Source organism: Rhinolophus sinicus, chromosome 6 (assembly GCF_057876585.1).
Source record: "Rhinolophus sinicus isolate RSI-liver-muscle chromosome 6, RSI-T2T, whole genome shotgun sequence".
NCBI lineage: Eukaryota > Metazoa > Chordata > Mammalia > Chiroptera > Rhinolophidae > Rhinolophus > Rhinolophus sinicus.
Genome location: NC_142506.1, coordinates 8279833 through 8302462, shown reverse-complemented (window position 1 = coordinate 8302462; position 22630 = coordinate 8279833).

The window sequence follows — 22630 nt, the reverse complement described above, 5'->3', positions numbered from 1 at the left end:
TACAAGTCTAATAAGTAGGAATGTAATCTATACTTGAGCCCTGCTTTACTGACTTAAAAGCTCAAATTCTTTTCACTCCCATGCTGATTTCCTAGCTCAGTAACTGGGGAAAGCAGAGCTATCTCTGAATAGTGTGCATTTTTTGCATCTGAAGCATGAATCATTAGTCAAATTATAATTATGGTCAGAGTTCCATAAAGCCAGTAGGATGGATAAAATGACCTTTCTTCCTCCCAGGCCTACCTGCCCACAAATATAAAATGTCATCTTCAAACTCTATTTTCTCTCTGTCTCTCTCTGTCTCTCTGTCTTTCTCTCTCTCTCTGTTTCTCTCTCTCTCTCTCTCTCTCTCTCTCTCTCTCTCTCTTAAACATGCAGCTTTAAAAAGTCTTCTTTAGCACAGCCAGCTGCCATGGAGACTTGGCAGCAGATGACCTGGCCAAGAGATCTTATCCACTGATTTTTAATGAAAGCTTCTTTCCTGAATGCCAAGCATAGGAGGTGAGTTAAAAATGGGCATTTCCAAATGTTAAAAAAAAGCCACGGATACCCTAAGGCACTTAGATTTCTCAATCAGCCCTTCCTTTGTCCATACCAAAGGTCACCCTGAGAGGGCACCCGACGACAGACATTATTTTGCAATGGCTCAAGGCTGTCTGCGGACACATATGTTCCTTTTCTCCCTTCCGCCGAATTTTCTTAAGTCAATGGTCAGTATAATTCTTCTAACGTCATATACAAAAATGGTGAATTTATATTCTCTCCATAATTTTTGAACAATAATGTTCCAGTTAAAACTTGCAGCTGAATATTTATTTTGGTTTACTTCTGCTATTGTTTAGCTCAGTGGCCCCTAGTTTGTTCGCACATTGGAATCACTGCAGATCTTCAAAAAGTATCACTGCCTGGGTGTATCTCATCCCCATGGATTATGATTAAAATAATCTAGGGATAGCCTGGGCTTTCGAACTTTTTAAAGATCCCCAGGGGATTCTAATGTGCAGGCAAGTTCGAGAACTCCATTAAATACTGTTCTCATCATTAATTAACCACCTCTAGGTGGAGGGTACGCTAGCCTTCTCTTCTCAAGCTAGATTTGCTTCTTTCATAGTCCCCAAAGCTTGAGGCAGGAAAAAAAGGGAGAGCCAATAAACCACTTCTGAGCTAGCCACCATTTGGTGTCAAGCACAAGTGATAGATCCATCTTTTGGGACTGTGCTAAGAGGCTGTATGAACAATTGCATCCTAGCACAGCGAGAGTTTGGAGAAAGCATTTATTCTCCAGCTTTGTGTTCCAGGGAGCCTTAGGTTCAAAAGGAACCCCGGGGAAAGAAGCAAGAGGATTGCAGGTAGGGCAGGAGGTGAGGGATTATTGTGTTGGGTCATGTGGAGTCACTAGGCATCCACACAGAAGGGTTGCCACTACTGTGGCTTGGTTAAAATTAGTGACCAAATATCCTGAAACAGGCAAAGCCGAGAGAATCTCCAGTGGTTCACTTAGAGGGATCTGGCATGAGCGAGAAAGTTTGGCTAATCTAACCAGTGACTAGAAAGTTTGGCTAATCTAACCAGAGCCATTGATTGGTGTGCAGCTGTAGTTCTGAAAGATGGCTGTGAAAATTATAGCACTCAGGCTGCTTTCCTTAGAGGCTTGCTGCCAGCCCGAGGACAGTGCTGGCCACTCACATGGTTAGTTATTCTTTTTTCTCTCTTCCATTCATTCCATCAGGCCAGCTGGGTATTTGGACTTGCACATCTTGGGGACCGGCCTTTCCCTTTCTCTGTAGATACAAACGAATGTCCCAGTCTTCATGTTTGCATTTAGTGTCTAAGGGGCAAGTAGTATGGAGGTGATAGTGGCAGTAACAGGTTCCACACCGGCCTCAATTCTAAGTCACTTACTTCATTCCAGCTTTGATCAGAAGAACCCTCTCCAATGGGCAATCAGGTACTTATTCAGCTTTATTCAGTAATATTTCAATATCGATTTGCTCCTTATGTAGACTCCTGTAGGTGACATGGTGATGGGTTGGCATGATTTGGAAATAGTTGGGTCACTGACCATAGCAGGACTGAAATCTCACTTTTAAACTATCCTGCAAACATATGATAGCATCTACTGCATTTCCAGGGATGGTGTTGGATGCCAATGATTTAATAAGAACCAGGCAGAGTTCTTGCCTTTAATAAAATTAGAAAGTAATGGAGGAGACAGACATGTAAATAGATCATTGAAATATGGAGTTTGCCCATCCTTTTCAAAGGGAGTATGAGGTTTTGGAGAAGCACAGAAAGCATTTCAGTTTCCCCGGGAGAGTCAGAGATAGTATCAGAGATCCAACATTTGAACTGAGTCATCAGACTTGAGTTCTAATAATAGTTACATTTGTAGAACATTCTTGAAAATATAAAGTACTTCCAGATCCGTCCTCTTAAAATGTAAGCTTTATAAAAAGCAAAGCTTGTCCACCTTATTCACCACTGCATTCCCAAAGTATCCCTGGGACACTGAATCCATTATCAGTTTTGATTCTCACGTCCCCCTCCATGCTTTGGGAAGAAGGTAGAACAGATGCAGTCCAAAGAGAGAAAATAAATACACAGAAGACAACAAAGTCACAGTCCATGACCTCAGAGAGATTTGACCTGTAGACACTCTAAGAAAAGAATTTCAGTAAACTCTGCCAGTGGGTATGTTGGAGACACTAAGGGGGCAAGGCAACAGTCTGCCCTACATAATTCCTCACAGTGTTGCATTTAGTACCTTAGTAATCGCACCATAGCTTGGGGTCTGCTCCACATCTTTGTAGGTTTATTAAAAGAAAAAATAATAACTCCATCACTCAGAGCGATGCATTAGCCTAGCTTGTGAGACTGCAGAATGACAACTGATCAATTTGTATCATTACAGAAACTGTAATATTCACATTTTTTATGACCAGCCTGTCCTACCATTGCCAATTTAGTAAATTACAGTTATAAATAATGGTCATGGTGACCAGAACATTCATGCCCACATCGTAAGACTATTTGATCCCTGTAGAAGAGCGGAAATCATAATCAGCAGATAGCTTAAAATGGAAGGATGGAATTAAGTGTAAAAAGAGTTAAGGTATTGGATGCTGAATGGAAGTTGGTCAGGATAACCTGGTACATTCTCCTCTCCATCAGGACAGCTGTACCTGTGGAACCAGAATTCACAACAAAAATTATTTGCCACATTGCCAATGGTTTCATATTAGGAACCAGAATAATCAAAGGGCATTAGCTAAACTGCTGTCTCCTGGACAGTGTGTTCTCTTTGTTTTACTTGCCATTCAAACAAGTTGCAATCATGTCTTGCAAATCTGGAGGTCATTACATTCCTTCAACGTGACCATAACAACATTCTTTGAGATCTGACTTGCTTTATCTCATGTAATCCTCTAAATTATGTGAGATATTTCCTGCTAAGGAGTGAAGAAGGTCTTAGAGAGGTTAAATGACTTGTTTCAGTGAATACAGCATTAGATGGCAACATGAGGATTCTATCTGAGTCATTTGAAGTCCTTCCATGACCTGCATTAGAAGTACACTTCCAACACCATCCACTTGGGGAGACGAAACATGACTGCTTGACCAGACCAATAAAAATCCATCAGAAGCTGTGATTGAAGGGCTCAGATAGTACCTACTGCAGCAGCTCAAAGAACATCACTGTGGGCTGAGGTGGCCAAAAGACTGGGTAGGGGGTGAAACATTTCCTGTCCTCAAGTGTGAGGACATAAAAGATAAATAAACACAGAGTGTATGAGCGACACTTTCCTCTTCCCAGAACCATAGTAGAACGTCTTTGCATTAAGCCCGGATACAACCTCAGTATCTTTCAAAACACAGCAATCCACAGCCTAACACAGCCACCAGCAGTCAGTCACATTTGGTGCACAGGATAGAATGTACAATCACTATTATAGAGTTGGAAGCTCAATCTACAAGGCGCTAAAGGAACTCAATGATTTGGTCTGTCTGGTGGGGGAAAAAATGACAAATTAAATGGGATCAGGTAAACACATTCTCTGATGAAATTCATGAGAGCCCAATTTAAGCATTAAAGTGTGTCTGTCTGTGTGTAAATTACCCAGAGAGAGTCAAGTAAATGAAAAATCATTATGTGATGATCTTTGCAAATGGGAGGCTCACCACTCCCATAGCTGATGCCTCACTTCTGAGTAAAGCTGACATTATTCCCTAAAAAGCACCAACAGCTTTGGATAGTACTATCAGTGAATGAGACCTGTAAAAACCTGTTTAGGGCTTCTTAAAAGGGGAGGGGGATGCAGCAGCATTCAGCCTCCAGAAGAACAACTGCTCCTGAGCAAAATGCAAAAGAGATACTGTTGCTAAATCATATCTCTACCATCCCATCAATCCCGAAAGTAGAAAGGAAGTCCAACAGAGGAACTAAGCCAGCTCATTTGACCCGCTGGCTGCCTCAACTCTGAACCCAGAAAAGGAGAAGTAAGATCTCAGCCTCACTTAGTCCTTCCGTTTTGTGGCATGAGAAACCCAATGGAATCATGACTGTCTGTTCATTCATTCAGCATCCAACAAAGATGCATGGCTTCGCCTATGCATATATTCATTCACACATTTAGCAATTTAGTAATTTGTTGGCAAGCACTTACTCAGAGCCCACACTTTTTCAGGCATCCTGCTAGCCTCTGGAGATACGGAGAGGTAGAAAACACAATTTCTACCCTGAAGGAGCAAACTGTACAGTTGAGCAGATGATGATTGCAAAAAATGAATGACATCTGCAAAATGATTACAATAGAGTGTGGAAAGTCTGATGACAGAATTATGCAAAATACATAGCAGGTATCACAAATGAAAGAGCCCCCAACTCAGCAACTTGCCAAAGTCACCTTCTGTGTACGAAACATATTTCAAGGCATCTGACCGTCCCCCAAACAATACAACGATTTATTTCAAGGTTCTGGGATTTTAGAGGAAATCCCATGTCCTCCAGTTTTGCATAGATTCCAGCTCCTGCATCACATCTCCCCCCATATTTAAGTCCCTTTGATGCCATTCCTCCCCTCTGCTGTCAGCTCTGCTCTGTGCCAAGGTTATTGGACAGGATTAACTTAGGAAAAAAGGAAGTGAAGAGCTCAAATTAAAGAAAGAGGCAAGATTTGCATTATTTATATGTATTATGAATACATATCTGGAAAACCCAAAAGAATCAACTGAATTACTATTAGTAAGAAAACACAGTGAAATTACTGAAGAGTTTCCTAGGTACAAACAACAACCAGTTAGAAAATATAATGTAAGAGAATCTCACTTAAAATATAGTAATAATCAGTAAAAAATGTCAAGATTTATATTATAAAATTTTTGATGGGGACAGAATTAAAATGGTGCCTCAAAGACACTCTTAGCAAAATTAAAGGGCTTTTAAGAATCATAAGAACATTTTCCCATAGAACCCAAGGTAGAAAGGGCCTGTCTCAAAGATAGATGTGGGTGTGGTCTTCGTCTAAAAATAAAATAAAATAAAGTCACATTTACAAAGTTGTTCCACCTGGCTGAACTGGACAAAGATAGTTCAGAATGAAAAGAGACATCTGGAACCTTCTATGGGAACAAAGCAGACTGAGAAAACTACTGCAAACACAGGCCATTTCTTATAGAAAAGGAAGGTTGATTTGTTATGCAAATATCCAAAAGGGCGTGCAAAGAAATACTCTTCAAGGATACTGACTGCAATATTGTCAGTGGCAACAGAGACTAAAAACAACCCATTTTGTCATCACTAAGGGCACTGGTTAAATAAATTGCAATACACAGAGACAGCGGAATTCTACATGGCTTTACAATGCATTTTTTATCTGTACATCCTGCTATAAAATCTATGATTATATAAGTGTTGTTTTTTTAATTTTATATTCCAATTTGCACGTGTTGCAGGTTGGGTGCTCGGGGAAGTACACCCCATGATGACAGGAATTTGTGTCTCTTTTTTTCACTGCTGTATCCCCAGCACTCAGAATAATGTCTGGGCTCCAGTAGATGTAGGAAGTGCACCTTCAATGAATGGGTTTCCTTAAAATGTTTAGTAATCATCTGACACATAGTAAGGTCTTAAAAATAGTAGCCAGGATTGTTGTTTTTCCGAGAAACTCAACCTTATAACACGGACAAAAGAGATACTACCTTAGGAGCTGTCACGAGCTGCCAGAGCAAGTTGCTTTCAAAGCCTGCTGCTAAAACATTTCGGGGTGTGGGTTCAGGGAACTTCCGCACTGGGGAAGCTCTTTCTTGGAATATAGCGCTATAAAAAGAGTACCTAGTCAGCACCACAGCTGACACCCCGTTTCCTCTCTCTGTCCATTCTTGGGGCCTTTCTTTGAGATGTCAGGTCTCACAGACTTCTCGTTTCCCATCAATTTGTCACTGCTTCAGTGCTCTTCCCCTAGTGCGAAGAGTGGCCAGGACAGTTACACAACTGGCCGCCTGCCCTTCCTGCCAGCTTTGCCACAGAGAAAGCATACAGTGCATTCCCATCTTCAACCCTGTCAGAGACACAGCTGGGCCCAAAGAAACTGCTCAGGGGTTTCTTGGGAGCAAACGTTTGTTTCTTTCCCTTTCAGCCCATCGTAGGCTTGTCGCGAACCTGCCATTTTAATGACACACGTTACTGCACTGATTCCTCACAATCTGTAGAGTGGACACTGAGGCACGATGCCCCATTTTCAGATCTAGAGGCCCAGAGCATCCCAAGGTAGGGCAGGGGATGAATCCCAGCCCCCCGACTCCAAAGTTCATGCTTTAAACCAGCACAGAGTTTGTTTTTGGGGGGTTTTCTTAATTTTAAATTTTCTTTTTTTTTTATTAGTTTCAGGTGTACAGAATAACATAGCAACTAGACATTTGCACACCTCACACAGTGATCACTCAAATAAGTCTATTACCCATCTGACACTGTGCCTAGTTATTGCAATAGCATCCACTATATTCCCTATGCTGTACTTTATAGCCCATGACTATTTCTTTTTTCAATTATGGTTGACATTCAACACTATTTTATATTAGTTTCAGGGGTGCAACACAGTGTCCAGACAGCCACACAAGCTAGGAAGTAACCCCCCCCCGCGCCCCCGCCACCCCTAATTAAGTCCAGCACCCATCTGACACCACACACGGTCTTCACAACAGCACAGGCTACACTCCCCATACTGTACTCCACATCCCCGTGACTACTTTATTCTATGATCTCAATTTCACTCCAAACCTTTCCCCAAGACTGGTTGTAATGCCCAGCATTTCCTTCCTGGAGAGGGCAGGAAGTGAGAAGAAAAACTGTAAATACGAAGCAGTGGGTATAACTTGTAACAGCCTCTGACAAAGAAAAGCCAATAGCCCGCTTAGGCCAGACCTCAGTGGGGAAGGGATGTGTGCATGGGTTTCCATACTCAGGATATTAGAATCTTGACTGTCGTGGTTGGGTTGGATCCTGTCACTCTAGGGAAGAGCAAAGAAGGCAGTTTCCCATCTTGTTGGTGTAAACGTAAACCAGTGCAAGCTCTTTAGGAATGCAATTGTACCAAATGTGCTAAGAATCTTACATTGTCCATACCGGTCAACAGAGTGACCTTGGAAATTTACTTAGCCTATCCATTCCAGTTGGTAAAAAAGGACAATCATAGCCCCTCTTAATATAGAAAGATGTAAATGGCTGTGCAAGAAAAGCACTTAAATTCTTCTGTAAAATTTAAAAAGAAAACAAACAAACAAATTCTTCTGTAATCAGAGAGTTACAAGTCAAAATGGGAGTGATATGACTTTTTCAATCTATTCAATTAGCTATAGGACGTAGACATATACTGTATGCTGAGTAGAATAGCAATTGCAGACACATACTGGTATTCAAAGTTCTAATAAAATAGCTAACATATATCGCGTACTTACAATATCTTAGGAGATGACATAGTGCTTTGCATATATATTCTCATTTTAATGTCATGCTAACCGTGATATAACTACATTTTTAAACTTCACTTTAAGATGAAGACAGGGGAGATGTCTAAGGACTGAGGATGTTAAATAATTTCCTTAGAGTCACACAACTTGTAAGATGTCCAACACTATTACGCAAAAATCTGAAAATATGTATCAGAAATTTTAAACTATAAGTGCAATGTCACTCATTAATTCTAATTTTAATAATTACTTTGTACAGACATAATATAAACTGTGGGAAAGATTGCTTGCACAAAAATGTTTATTAAGGGGTAATTTATACAGGCAAATATATGGAAATAAAGTGTTCAAAATAGTTAAGTAAATTGTGTAATGTTTATTTAATAAAACTTTGTCTTTAAGATACTACTAATGAAGAGTTTTTATAACACGGGAGACTACATCTATTATAAATGCAGGAGAAAATTGATACAAATTGTATGTACATTATATGAAATATGTATACAAGTCATTGTGCCATTTTATATAAAGTACATAATATTTAATTGTGTTTGTGTCTATCTGTATATAATTTTCAATCCGTTCTATGAGAAAGTGATAAAGGAATTAAAACTCAGAGAGTAATAAAATTTTCAAGGCAAAACTAGTACTGTGAGCCTGAGCCAGTCAGGTTGATTTTAGTGCCAAACTCTCTCCACTACTAAAATTTCTTTCAATCTATGACTAAAGAAAAAGAGTAAATAAGAATTGACCCAAACTTAACAAAGGTGTCCTTAAGTACTGCATATATGCGCAGGATGGCTTTATTTTGTTTATTTTGTAAGGTGTGAAATATTTCAAATGGTATCGTGGACTCATCTCTTGATTTTTATCAATGTCAATATTATGCTATATTTGTTCCTCATTTTAAAATAAATTTAAATTTTAGATGTATCTTTCTATAACGTTGTTTCACTCAATTATTATATTTCTGATGCTTATCCATGTTGATAGACATACCTCTATTTCATCTGTTTTAACTGCTACATAGTGATCCATTTGTAACCAATTAAGCATTCATTCTTCCATTGATAAACATTAAGTTTTCTTCTTTTATCTCGTTCATAATCCTTTTACAAACATATAAGGTTTTCCCTTGGGTATGTATCTGGAAAGGAATTGTGGGACTATAAGGTATAAATATCTTCACTTAATTTGATGGCACAATTTTCTTCTCTCTGTATTAGTAAGAATATACTAACTGTAGTAAGAAACAACCTCAGAATTACAGTGACTTCACACTTAATAGGTTTCTTCTGCTGCTCACCTTTTTCTGCTTCTGGATTATCAAAGACAGTGGCTACCCCTCAGCAACTTATAGCAAGCAGCCAGCAGAGACAAACTGGTATTTTGATTCCCAAGGGAGTCTAAGTCCCCAAGGAGGGAAGCATGATAAGCCATCCAAGTCATGCATCTACCATTGCTCCAATTAGGGCTACCCGAGTGGCCTTGCAGTTCATAAGGGGCTATCGTGGCCCCCCCTTTCGTGGTGGGCTGGGGAATGGGCAGGGCTCAGAGTGTGGCAGGGAAGTCACCCCTAGAAGGGCACACAAAAAATTCCTCTCTGCCCCTGTCTCTACTGAGAATTACCCAGTTTTCTCTTTTGCGCAATCTCCAGAGCTACAAATATAGAAATCCTTCTTTGAGAGGTTCTGCTTCTTGGTTATTGTATCATAAGTATTTTTCAAATTTTCTTGGGATCATGAATTGCGACAAAGATCACCGAGTTTCAGATCTCAAGAGGAGAGAACATAATAAAGTTCAAGTGGAATAAGAGTAATACATCTGACCTAAAACCTCTTCCCCAGGCCTAAGCAATTTCAGACAGATGGCCTTTCCAGGGTGATATATAACTTGAAAGACTTTATCTTGGAATGCAGAAAAAGGAAGTTGTTGACATGTGGCCTTTTCTAAGCTTGGTGGCCTATGTTCTAGTTTCAACAGGGGCATGTAACCATTGTGGTACTTGTCATTTGCACTGCCAACCGGTCATGAACAGAAACCTCATTTGCTGAGTATATTTCAAAATCTAACTTTCCATGGAGTTTTTTTTTTTTTTTTTTTTTTTTTTTTTCACAATACGCTCGTATGTATGGTTGAAAACTAATACAGCAATTCATAACCTCAGCGTCTGGATGAGGCTTCACCACAGACCAGCTCTGTGACCTTAGGCAAGTTAATCTTTGGTTTTCTCTCAGAGAAATTATTGCATTATTTCTAAAGTCGCATGAAGCTTAAACAGTCTATGAATATATATGCTCATCATCACACATTTCAATCTAATAATGACAGTGATTATATCTAGTGAGGAGGAGAAGGGGATCAAAATGATGGGCCACACATGCTGAATACCCATTTCATGCCAGGCATTGTTATAATCTCCTCCTATCCTTTATCTCATTTGCCCAACCAACCACCATGCAAGGTAAGCATGCTATTGTCTTCCTTTAGCAAATCAGGAAACTGCAGCACAGAGAGTTGATAAAATGGAGGAAGTAGGAGCTGAAGCCGGTGGTGAAACTGCTGAGCCAGTTTACTGGGCTTCAGGACATGGTTTGCAAGTATGTGTCTCGCGTGTCACTCTGACGTAAAAACCAGGTAAAAACCTTCTGCTATAGATATCAATGTCCCTTTAAAAGCAGAGTAAAATAAGGCTTTTTGTGGTTTCCTAACTTTCCCAGGTAGAGGTAATGAAGTCAAACTCAGAATCAAGTAGATGTCTATCTGCCTTTCTATCTGTCTATTGGAAAGAGAGAGTGGAACGAGGAGAAAGAATTTCTTCCTCATTACAATGTTGTGTGCAGCAGACAGCATGCAGAGAAAGAATCCTAGGCTATCCATATGGAAGAATTCCTGGGAATAAAATTCTAGTTCTGTTACCTTAACAAGCTGTTTGCGCATGGGCAAATTACCTCATTTTGCTGGGCAGACACATTTAACAGGCATTTAACAATAAGTGGCAATTATCTTCTCCTTTACAAATAATCGCTACAACTTGCTTTATTACATTTGTACTGGATGGTTGTGATTAATAGAGACCCTATAATTTTCAAACTCCCAAGCCATCCAGAGTCTTGCTAGTTCATTTTCAAGTGTTTTAGTTTATTCTATCCAGTACGTAGCTTGAGTTTTTCACAAAAACAGAACGAAAGAAAACAAAAAGCATGTTTCCTGATTGGCTGATTTATTTCTGATTAGAGAAAGACTGGGTGATTCTTGTGCAAGCTGTTTACACTTGGTGTTTACAGGCCCCCTCCTTTCTTGATGCTCTCTTTCTGCCTTGGGTTTTTTCCCCACTCTTAAGAAATGATTAACTCATCTCTTCTTGTATTGGTTTGCTTTTGCTGTGTAACAAACCACCCCAATATTTACTGGCTTAATAACCGTATTTTTGCCTACGATTCTATGGTTCAGGAATTTGAGCCGGGCTCAAACAGAAGGGCTCATCTCTGCTTCACATTATGTTGACTGGGCTCATTAATGCATTTGCCATCTGCTGGTGGTTGATGACCTCACTTCCTTGTGTAGCAGGGAGCTGGCTGTCGGCAGAGGCTGTAGTCACAGTGTTCCCAAGAGCAGCAAGACAGGGAAGACCACACGGCACCAGCCCTTCACAAGCCTCCTCATCCCTCACATTTGATGGTGAACCCTTAGCCAAAGCAAGTCATGGCTTTTGTGTTGGATGAGAGGTTCAATAAGAAGATCTCTTTGTTTCCTTTCCTGGTTCTTTAAGAAAAAAAATTACCAATTTCTCAAGTGTTCTCTCTAGTTCATACGATTGCTTCCAGTTGTCTAAGAAATAACCCGAACAAATCAATGAAAGAATAATCAGAGGAGACTAGAGTGGAAGGAAAACTAAGAGGTGTTCCCACCAAACCTCTCACCCCATGCAAAAGTCACCTTGACAAATCTGTCACAGACACTCAAGTGAAGCCTCAAATACCTACACAAGAGATAACTCAGTACCTCATAAAAGAGCCTCAGTTCATTCATTTAGCAGTAAAACAACACACATTTATTGAGTACTTACTGTACATCACCACTCTCATAGGCATCGTGGATAAGAAAACAAGTAAAACAAAGTTCCTACCCCCACAGAGCTTACATTCTAATGGCTGATATAGACAATAAAAAACTAAGCATGTAGGGCAGCTGGATGGCTCAGTTGGTTAGAGCCCGCGCTCTTAACAACAAGGTTGCCGGTTCAGTTCCCGCATGGGATGGTGGGCTGTGCCCCCTGCAACTAAGATTGAAAATGGCAACTGGATTTGGAGTTGAGCTGCACCCTCCACAACTAGATTGAAGGACAATGACTTGACTTGGAGCTGATGGGTCCCGGAAAAACACACTGTTCCCCAATATTCTACCCTCAAAACAAAAATTTTTTAAAAACAAAACTAAGCATAGAGAGAGAGAGAGAGAGAGAGAGAGAGAGAGAGAGAGAGAGAGAAATAAAGCATTGCAAGAGAAGGTAGTACAATATTCTACAATATTCATTCCAGACAGAGGGAACGGAAAATGCTAAAAACCTAAAACGAGAAGAAACTTGGGTTGTTCCAGTAACACTAAGAAAGACAGTGTGGTTGGAACAGGGTGCAAGAAATTTATTAGATAATTTTTTTAGTTGAATCAAAGGCAAACGTCCCATAACTTCTACCTAATGAACTTATTACCTGTTGATTCTTAGTATATTCATCAAATAAATAATTGAACAAATGAGCACATGCATGAATACTTTATCCCAATGCAGGTGAGCTGAAAGGATTTTAACTTCAGGAGGTGAAACACCATAAGCCGGAAGAGGGGCAACCTGAGCCCACATTCCCCTAAGCCCTGATATTGAGACTGAGGAGAGCCTTTCAAGCCTAGTAACCCAGGTCCTCTGTCCACTACATCTAATGCCCGTACTCCACAAATACCATCAGGAGTTGTACCATCTTGGCTCTCGTATCAATTGAAGCAATGCCTTTGCTTCAATTGAAAGTGAAGCAATGCCTTTGAATTTCAACCCTAGCCATTGCCCTCCGGCCCAGCTTACTACTTCTTACTCCCCTTCACATATTTCTACTCTGCCCTCTGGAAATGCAGCTCCATAATCAGAAAGTTCCATAATGTGCACCTCTTCTCAGATCATTCACTCCACTTTTTCCTTTAACAGAAACCTAGCTTTCCTCTGAGAATACTGCTGCTCTTACAGTTCTTTCAACAGCCTTTTCTTAACACAATCATGAAGCAGGCCACTGCTCTCTCCAACTCTCCTCCTGCTACGTGTAGACCAGCAGTGTCTCTTATGCGAGACCTCTCCCACCTCTCATGCTTTGGATCCCATCTCCACCCTTCTTCTTGGAAGATCTTGCAATATCAACCTCAGTTTTCTCCCTACGTAAAATCTCATTCAGCCACATCCTTTCCATCAGCATTTGAATACACTTGGGATAGCCCATCTTTTAAGAATCTTATCCCATCTCCATGTACCCTTTCAGTAAAGACCCATTATCACTTTTCCCTTTTACAACCAAGCTTTTCCTAACAACTGCTTATATCTTGTAAATACACAGGTGACGGGCAGAGTCATGTCCTTGAGATGAGCTACTCTGAGCAGGAGCAGAGAGTGAGCTAGATAGCCCAATCCCTTCATTTTATGAATGAAGACCAGAGATGAGCAATGACTTGCTCAAAGTCATACAGGGTCAGACAATTAAGTTTGCGATCTCATCCTAGAAAAAGTGCTACATACCTCATTGCTGAATATCATTATGGTCACCTTCAAAGTACTCCCCTTGGGAAGCTATGTACCGATGCCAGCACCTAGTCCACCCTTCAAAGCAGTTTTGGAACTCTTTTTCTGGAATGGCCATCAGAGCTATCGTCGTATTACCCTTGGTGTCCTGAATATCATCAAAATGTGTTCCTTTCAATATTTCCTTTATCTTCAAATAAAGAAAGAAGTCATTGTGGGGCCAGATCAGGTGAGGAGGGAGGGTGTCCCAATCCAGTTATTTGTTTACTGGCTAAAAACTCCCTCACAGACAGTGCCGTGTGAGCTGGTGCATTGTCGTGATGCAAGAGCCATGAATTGTTGGCGAAAAGTTCAGGTCATGTAATTTTTTCACACAGCCTTTTCAGCACTTCTAAATAGTAAACTTGGTCAACTCTTTGTCTGGTTGGTACAAATTCATAATGAATCCCTGTGATGTCCAAAAAAGGTTAGCAACAGCATTGCAACAAGTTCGCGAACTTAATTGTCAGACGTCGTACAGCAAGGTCTAGGAATGACATTAAATCTGGAGACTCTAGGTTCACTGGCCAGTGCTTCTTCCCCTACGTCAAGCAGCCTCCTTCATTTGACCCACCCTAATAGTTGTAAAAGTGTTCACCTTTAGAGTGCATTCCTCACTCATAAATTACATTTAATAGCGTGTATAAAATATAAAAAGTAGTCAAGAAAATGACCCAGCTCCATAAATATGGCCACATCTCAACTGCCAAGGCAGGAGGGACTAGAGTGGGGAGAACACAGACATCATTAAAGCTCAATTTTTTAAAGGGCAGCGCTTGACTTCAACTCTATTTAGGTTCCTCTCTGATTGCCGTGTGACCTGCTATCATTTAAAACATTTGTGTCTAAAAATCTTCAATCTTATTAAAATATTTGGCTACATGAAAGTCACCTGACATTAGCTCATGACAAATATTCCTACTCCCCAACCCTGATTTATGAGAACCCGCTAGTAAATAGTCTCTGATTCAAACAGTGATTAACCATTATTCACGAAGCAAAATGAGCTGCCCTGTCACATCATAAATTTAATGTAATATCATCTTGCTTTACTTTTTGATCCAGTTTTATTCTAATTTCCATCTTCTCCCATCTCATTATAAACTCCAAGAGATGTGCACAAAGGAACTGAAGGAGATGCATTTTCTGCCACACCGTATCTTTGGGAGATGGTGAGAACGACTTAGGGAAATGCAGTAACTGACAGTTGTTAATATTAGAACATGATCAGAAGTGGTCTTCAGGGGAAGGCATGAGATTAGCCATTCATTTCCTGTCTTGAATCAATTCGAGACTAGCCATTAAAAGATAAACCCCAGCAATCCTGGAAAAGAATGAATTTGACTGTTGAGGGTGTAATATGGGCAGTGTGTTTGGGGGATCAACGGTAATTTGTAAAGCTTTCTAACTGTAGTGATGGTAAATCCGGGGAGTGTGTCATCCCTCAAGGAGATGGCCGTTGAGAGAGCCATACAGTAAATTCCTCCGCCCACCATGGATTTCCAGTCACGAGACTCTTCAGGTTGCCCTGAAGCCCCTCAAAATAATGTGTTGCTGTTGTGAAGGGCTTCCTGTAACTCACAACAAACCCCATCCGATCCACGTATGCAGACCCCTTCCCCACCGTTCCGTGCTCAGCCTCATGTTCAAAGCTGCTGCCACTCCACTTTCTCTTACCACTGCTCTGTCTTCCTGGAAACTCATGTCCCCCTCTTCTGTTTCCCATAATTTTTCCTGGAGTGGGTCCTAATCATCTCTCAAAATTCATCTCAGATGTCACCCTTTATGAGAAAATGCCCCTAAGTGTATCCCTCCCTGTGTCCTTTATAGCAACTCTTCTCAAACTTTAATGTACAAATACATCACCTGGAGATCTTGTTAATATGCAGGTTCCTGTTCAGTGGAGCTGAAGTGGGGGTCTGTCTGTCCAGTAAACCCCCAGAGGATGCTGATGCTGCCAATCTCTGAACCACACTTGGGGTCCTAAGACCCCATAGCTTAGGAGCACCTCTGCTGAGATCTTACAGCACCTGTGTATTCAACTCTTTTGCAATGGCTTTATTACATGTTTGTCTCTACCAACCAACAAGGGCCCTTGAGGACAGAAACTCTGAGTCTTTCAGTTACAAGTGACAAGAACCCAACAGAATCCAGAATGAGGAAAAAAGAGAGGGGTGTTTTGGCTGCATCAACTGAAACAAAAAGTCTAGAAATACCTAGTTTCAGATACAGCTGGATCTAGGTGTTCAAATGATGCCATCAGTAGGCATTTCTTTCCCTCTCTTGGTTCTGTGTTATTCCACGTAGGTTTCATTATTAGGGGGTGAAAGTGGTAAGCTTAGCAACCGACCTCAAGAGAAAGAAAAATACTCTTTTCCAGATGATCACAGACAAATTAAAGATGTAGTTCTAATAACAGAGACATGTTCCGGGTGCAACAGGAAATGGGGTGATAGGGAATTTACTCAACCCTGGGGAATTCATGGAGGGTTAGAGAGGGTTGATGGGAGAAGATTGGGAGAGGTTTTCTACAGGAGACGATAGCAAACCTAGAGCTTGAAGAATGACTATTCATTCCCTAAGGGAAAGCATCCAGGTAGAAATTACCCTGTTCGCCCCCCTCAGCAACTTTATTAATAGTGTATATAAAAATTGGCAAGGTCAAATTGATATCCAGATGGCTGAGATGTGTAATGCCAAATCTCACTTTGGGAGACAGCTAAATGATCTAAGATCATGAAACCTTAACACTGGCAAGTTAAATGCCATCTAATCTTTCTTATTTTACAGACGAGCCAATAAATGGACACCAAGAAATGTGAGATGATCAAACATTCATTGAGTAATACTCTTCTTGAAGACCTTAGTAATTCCTCTTCTATGGTCCCAAGTACCCAGGTGCGTGCAATAATATCAGTGCAGGCTAATTTCAGAGATCAATAAAATAACTGCTCCAAGGGAGCATAATAGGATTGACAGTAAAGTTATAAGTCCAATTAATTCATTGCACTCAAACACACCAGAGAACAATTCAAACATGCATGCATACGTGTGTACATACATATAACGCAGCCAAGCTCACCTGTTATGCTTATTGACCCTGAGCCAGATTTTCTGGATGCGGATCCCAGCCCCATGGAGAATGAAATGTGTGACCTTCTCTGCCTTCACGCTCACGTCTAAAAGCTGGGACAGTGACGTCCACGTATTCTGTACTTGCTGTGAAGGCTCATGGATGGAAAGTGTTTGGTCCTAGAACTCAGCCGGCGCTTCTGAGCACTTGCTCTCTCCATGGTGGGTGGTCCTGCCCTCCCTCCCACCCTAAGGACACATTCCCTCGGGGAAGGATGAGGTGGCCTATGGGACTCCTCAGTCCCCAAGCCCCAGCTTGTCGCCTGGTGGGAGGATGACAGAACTTGGAGCGTGATCCTGGGGTCCAGAAGCTACATCACACCCTCGATGCAGCCACAGGGGGTCCTGGGCTTTCTGAGGACACGCGATTTCCCCGGGGAAGGCTCACTGTAGAATCTCACTGCCCGTAACTGTAACTCTAACGTCTGAGAAATAGTGCGATTCCTGGGAAGGGCCCTGGACCGGGAGTCAGAGATTTATATTCTTGTTCCAACTCAGCCTGGCTGCTTTCTGGGATCTGGGGCAAATCACTCCATTCTGTGTCTCATTTTCTGCTTCTGTAAAATGAGGATAATATCAACCACTCTCTCCTGAGGCCGTTGCCAGGATCAAACTAAAGTAAACGTGCTTTGAAAAATAAAAGGAGGAGATTAGGGAAGAAGGAAGGAAAGGAGGAAAAAAGGAAGGAGGAAGGAAGCAAGGGAGGGAGGAAGGAAGACGAAGGGAGGGAGAAGGGAGGAAAGAAGGGAGGGAGAGAGAAAGGAGGAAGGGAAGATGGAAAGAGGGAGGGAGGGAGGAAAGGGGGAGAAAACAAGGGAGGAAGGGAATGAGGGAGGGAGGAAGGGAGGAAAAAAGGGATAGAGGGGAGAAGGGGGGAGAGAAGGGAAGCTAGGAAGCCCAGGATAGGTCTGTCTGGGTCTCAGGGACAGACCCTACTCCCCAGCCTTCTCACTTTTCTCTTTCAGGGTAAAATGCCCCGGCTACCACGCATTCTATTGCCCGCCCCGTCCCCGGAGCCAGGGACATCTGCCCACAGGGGCTGCTTACTTGGGAGCAGAGAGTGGGTGAGTAAGCCAGCCTTTGCTTCCTCTCTCTCTTCTGTATAATAATTGATGATTAATATTAGTCACCACTAGTGATTATATTATTATTCCTTGTCATTGATATTAAATAACAATAATTGCCATTATATTATGTATCCTCTATGACATTAACAATAGCAAAAACAATCCTTTATTTTAGAATATTACTTTACAGTTATAAAATGTTTCTCATGTATTAAATTATTAAATCTCAAAATAGCTCTAATAGGTGGCCAGGAAACGGACTTGGTCTTTACTTTAGATGAGGAAATTGGGATTCAGAGAAGTGAAATGATTTCTGAGACCTGCCGAGCTTAAAAAAATAATAATAATTAGAGCAGGACTAGAAACCAGACCTTCAGACTCCTTTTTAACTGTTCTTTCTCAAGTGACAAATTTATTCCATTATCTCCTCCTGGATTGAAAAAACCCTGCCCCACAGAATGGTGTACAGCAATATCCCCTGAGCGCTCTTAGACTACACAATCCTAATTCACTAAACTTTTGAAAGGATTACAAGATATTTATACATATATATATATATATATATATATATATATATATATATATATATGATGTTTATAAACTGAAAAGTGCTGGACACATGTAAGGCATTATTGTTTTATTGTTCTTCTTTCTGATGGCTCATATTCCTAAGACGCATCACAAGTCTTTCTAATACTGGTGGAGTTTGGGTTAACTGATCCATTGTTTGTCTGTGGATTTCACATTTGTCAAGTTTGAGAGAAACCAGACTTCATGGAGCAATTAAGTAATCGTAAGCCAGGTCAGAGAAGATGTTTTGCTCGACACGAGGGGAGCCAGACACATCCAGCTACGTGTAAATTATACATGTCTGCTCAGAGACGGTATCACCACTCTTTGTCTATTCAACTTGACCCTAACCCCATGGACTCAACTGCTCCTTGGGCCAATAGCCCTCACTTCGACAGTTTGGGGCAATACAGCAATTCCTGCTCAGGCCTGTTGGGGAGTCTGGTCAACTTGACCTGGGCCAAACAATTTATTGAATTTTATTTAAAAATAGATCATTTGTTTTCCTCAGTAAGCAATTCATGGAGAGCCTTCAGCAAGAAGAGGATTACACTCTACTCAGGAACACTGAGACAACAACCTTTACGTTAGAACTGCAAGTAAGGTCATATGGTAGAAAGGGCATGGCTTTTTCAATCAGGGAGACCAAGGTTTCATGCTCAGTCCTATGCTATAAACTTTAAGATCAAAGTATATTTTATAAGAGCTACTTTTTAGGAATGTTTACTATGTTCTAGGATCTATTTTACTCTTTTACCTCACCAATTTCACAATGTCCCCATTTCAATAGGCATTCATTCATTACATTTTTGCTGAGCAACTACTATGCTGTAAGATCTGGACCTATAACGCTAAGCCTGGAACTTACACTCCATTTGGGAAGACACACACTGAAAAAGAAAGTACAAGTGCGATGCATATCAGGAGAGACAAGTTCAGAATTCTGTGGAACCATGAAATAGAAGTCCCTGGGCCAATACCACAGTCAGGAAAGACCCAAGGGATGCATAGACATTAGCCAGGAAAAGAAAAATGGGGTGTGAGAGGGGCAGAGCATTGTGGGTGAAGGGAAAAGAAAGTGTGAAGGTTATGCAATAGGAAAGAGTGTGTGACCTATCTGAGATATTGAAAAAAGTCCAGAATGGCTGAAGCATGAAAAAGAGGGAACATGGCAGAAGACGGGTCTGGAGAGGTGGATACAAGGCTTTGGTAAGCATATGAAGACTTCTAGAGTTTATCTTAGGAACCATAGGAAGCCATAAAAAGATTGTAAATGGGGGAATTACAGGATTAGATCTGGAATTTAAAGAGTTCCCTCTGGCTGCAAGTAGAGAATGGTTTTGAAGCAGGGTAAGCAGAAGACAATGCGAGGCAATCAGAAGTGAGAAGGCAGACCACGGGTTGAAATAGTGGGGACAGAGAGTAGACAGATGTGAAAAGTATTTGCTGCATAAGCAACAGGACTTCATCGGGGGCGTGAGGAAGGAGAAAGCTCTAAAGAAACCAAAGTAAAGCCCAAGGGTCAGACTTGATCATTTGGGTGACTGGTGATTCCATTTGTGGAAGTAGAACATTCTATAGAGGTGACTATGTTTTTAGTGGGGGAGAAGGGAGGACTGTGGACATGAGGAAAGAAAAGTGAAACTAAGTTAAGAGTATATTACTCAGGGTCATCCAGTTGGTGAAGGGCAGAGCTGAGATGCAATCAGATGGAAGAAATTCAAAGCCCCGCCTTGTGCCACCAGGCACTGTCTCTACTAACTTCTCTGAGCTTCCGTCTTCTCATCTACGACACAGATATAATAACAACCGCTTTGTACGTGGCTATTATTGTTATTTAAATTATATTGTTTTTCTAGGAGGGACTTTGCAACTACCTGAAACAGCTTTAGTAACTTCCCATCTTAATGAATTCCAACTGCCAACACAGAGAAAGAAGTCCAAGAATATCAGAAAAAAATACCGTTTGTGTGGAGAACAGAGGGCAGTGTTAATATGTACTCTCTTCCCCCCTGGCTGTCTTGTACAGTAATCCCTTTAATATTTTTAATATTTTCTCCGCATATTTCCTGTAATTTTCCTCTGCAGTGAGACATGGAGAGAGAACATGAATTTGCTTTGCACCCCTAAGAATATGTCATAACCAGAGAAAAATCCCAGCCTTCATCAGCCCAGGAGACTAATTTCCACATGGACACAGGCTGTTTGTGGACATTTATCCATAAATATGTTTGAGTAAAACTGAACTTGAATATTATAGTCCATGAATAGTTCGTGCCATGTTGCAAAGACTTAGAAAAAAAAGTTTATTTGATTGAAACATTTGAGATCATTTGAGATGATAATGTCTAGAATCGCCCATAAAATGCTAGCTAACTTGTCAGGCAGGTGTTCTGAACAGTCTCCTGTGATCTCAGCCAAGAGATTAGCTCCAATCCCATCCTTCCGGGAAGGGCAGGAGGAGGGAACACTTCCTCAGAATGAAGTCCTGGAGATGCTAGCACTGGAGTCAGCCATCGTTGTTAGATGGCTGCACTGTGGTTTGTTCTATCACATGCTCTCTCTGTGTTCACGGTCTCTAGTCCCTGATTACTTTCTTGGCAGCCCTTGGCCTTGCCGTCTCATCCTTTTCTTATCTTCTGTTCCTTCACTGCAGAGCCCGAGTGCACCTGAACTCCACACCCCACCTGGCTTCCTGTCACCCAGGTTCCAGTTCCTTTCTTCTGTCTGTACCTACTTCATATTCGCTGCCTCAGCCTTGCCTTGCCCTGGACCAGCACGCTGTCCTATTCCCACAATGCTTCACTGTCCAAAAGCCCACCATTACCTTAAAGCAGGCCACGGGCTGCATTTACCCCAAAGCTTCAAATGATGACAACTGTCGTTTCATAGATCCAGAATTACTTCTACCAGAAGGCTTCCCTGATCCTCTAAATGCCACCGGGTTCCCATGTACTCCCATGAGCCCCCAGAGGTCCCCTTAACACTTATTCTACAGTATTGAAAAGTCCACTTTACAGATCTGTCACCCGCCTAGGCTTCTGGAGGGCAGCAAGGAGTACTGGCTTCCCTCTGTATCCCCAAGGCTCCCCACAGTAGCTGGCAAGTAGGAGACACTGAATGTGACTTTGTTGGCGGAACCCCTCACTTCTATAGAGCTTCAGAATCGTAGTGTATTACAGTGTCATGTAGTGTAGTGTTTTGCTCTAGACACCTGATTCATTCTTTTTCTACGTTTTTGTTCTTTGTGGTAAGAACCATAACATGCGATCTACTCACTTAAAAATGTAAGTGTGTGATACAGTGTCATGAATTACAGGTGCAGTGTTGAACAGAAGATCTCTAGAACTTAATCTTCTTGCATAGCTAAAAGTTTATACCCATTGTCGAGTGGTGTAGAAAGTTATGTTGGATAATGGAGCCTGCGTTAGGCTGGTGGATACGAGTCCTTTTTCCATCATGTGTGTCCTGGGACAGGCTCGCTAATTTCCTCTGGCTTGAGTTTCTCCAAGGACAATAGGAGGGTAATAACCATTTCCTTGTCTGCCTCACATGGTTATAATGAAAGTCATATGAGACCACACTGGGCTTCACAAATATTATTACTACATACTTAAGCCCTCTGAGGTGTTACAATACTAATGTGTTAGAAATATTTACATATTGGGAGGAATAATAATAGAGATCAAAAGTCAAAAACCAGTGACTCATGGGAACCACCTAGCCACTAGATGTGTTTTATTTGGCCTGCGTGGTGTTTTTATGTACTGGGGCCAGCATTTAAAAATAAGGAGGATTGATATTTTAAAAGGAAAATAAAAAAACACAGAATTTCAGTTTATCTTGAAAACTGAAGATCTGGCACTACAGAGCCTGCACTTCCCAAGAGGAACACCTGCCCTTTTGGATAAGTCATAAGCTCCACAATTCACTGCAGTCCCCACCTGTCACACAGGTATATGTGCATTTACACACATCTGTTTCACTCATTTCAGTGAATTGCCTGGATCCAGTAGCCATTTTTCTTGTGACACCCTGGTGTGGTGGGCACAGAGGAAGAAAATCCTAGATTCAAATT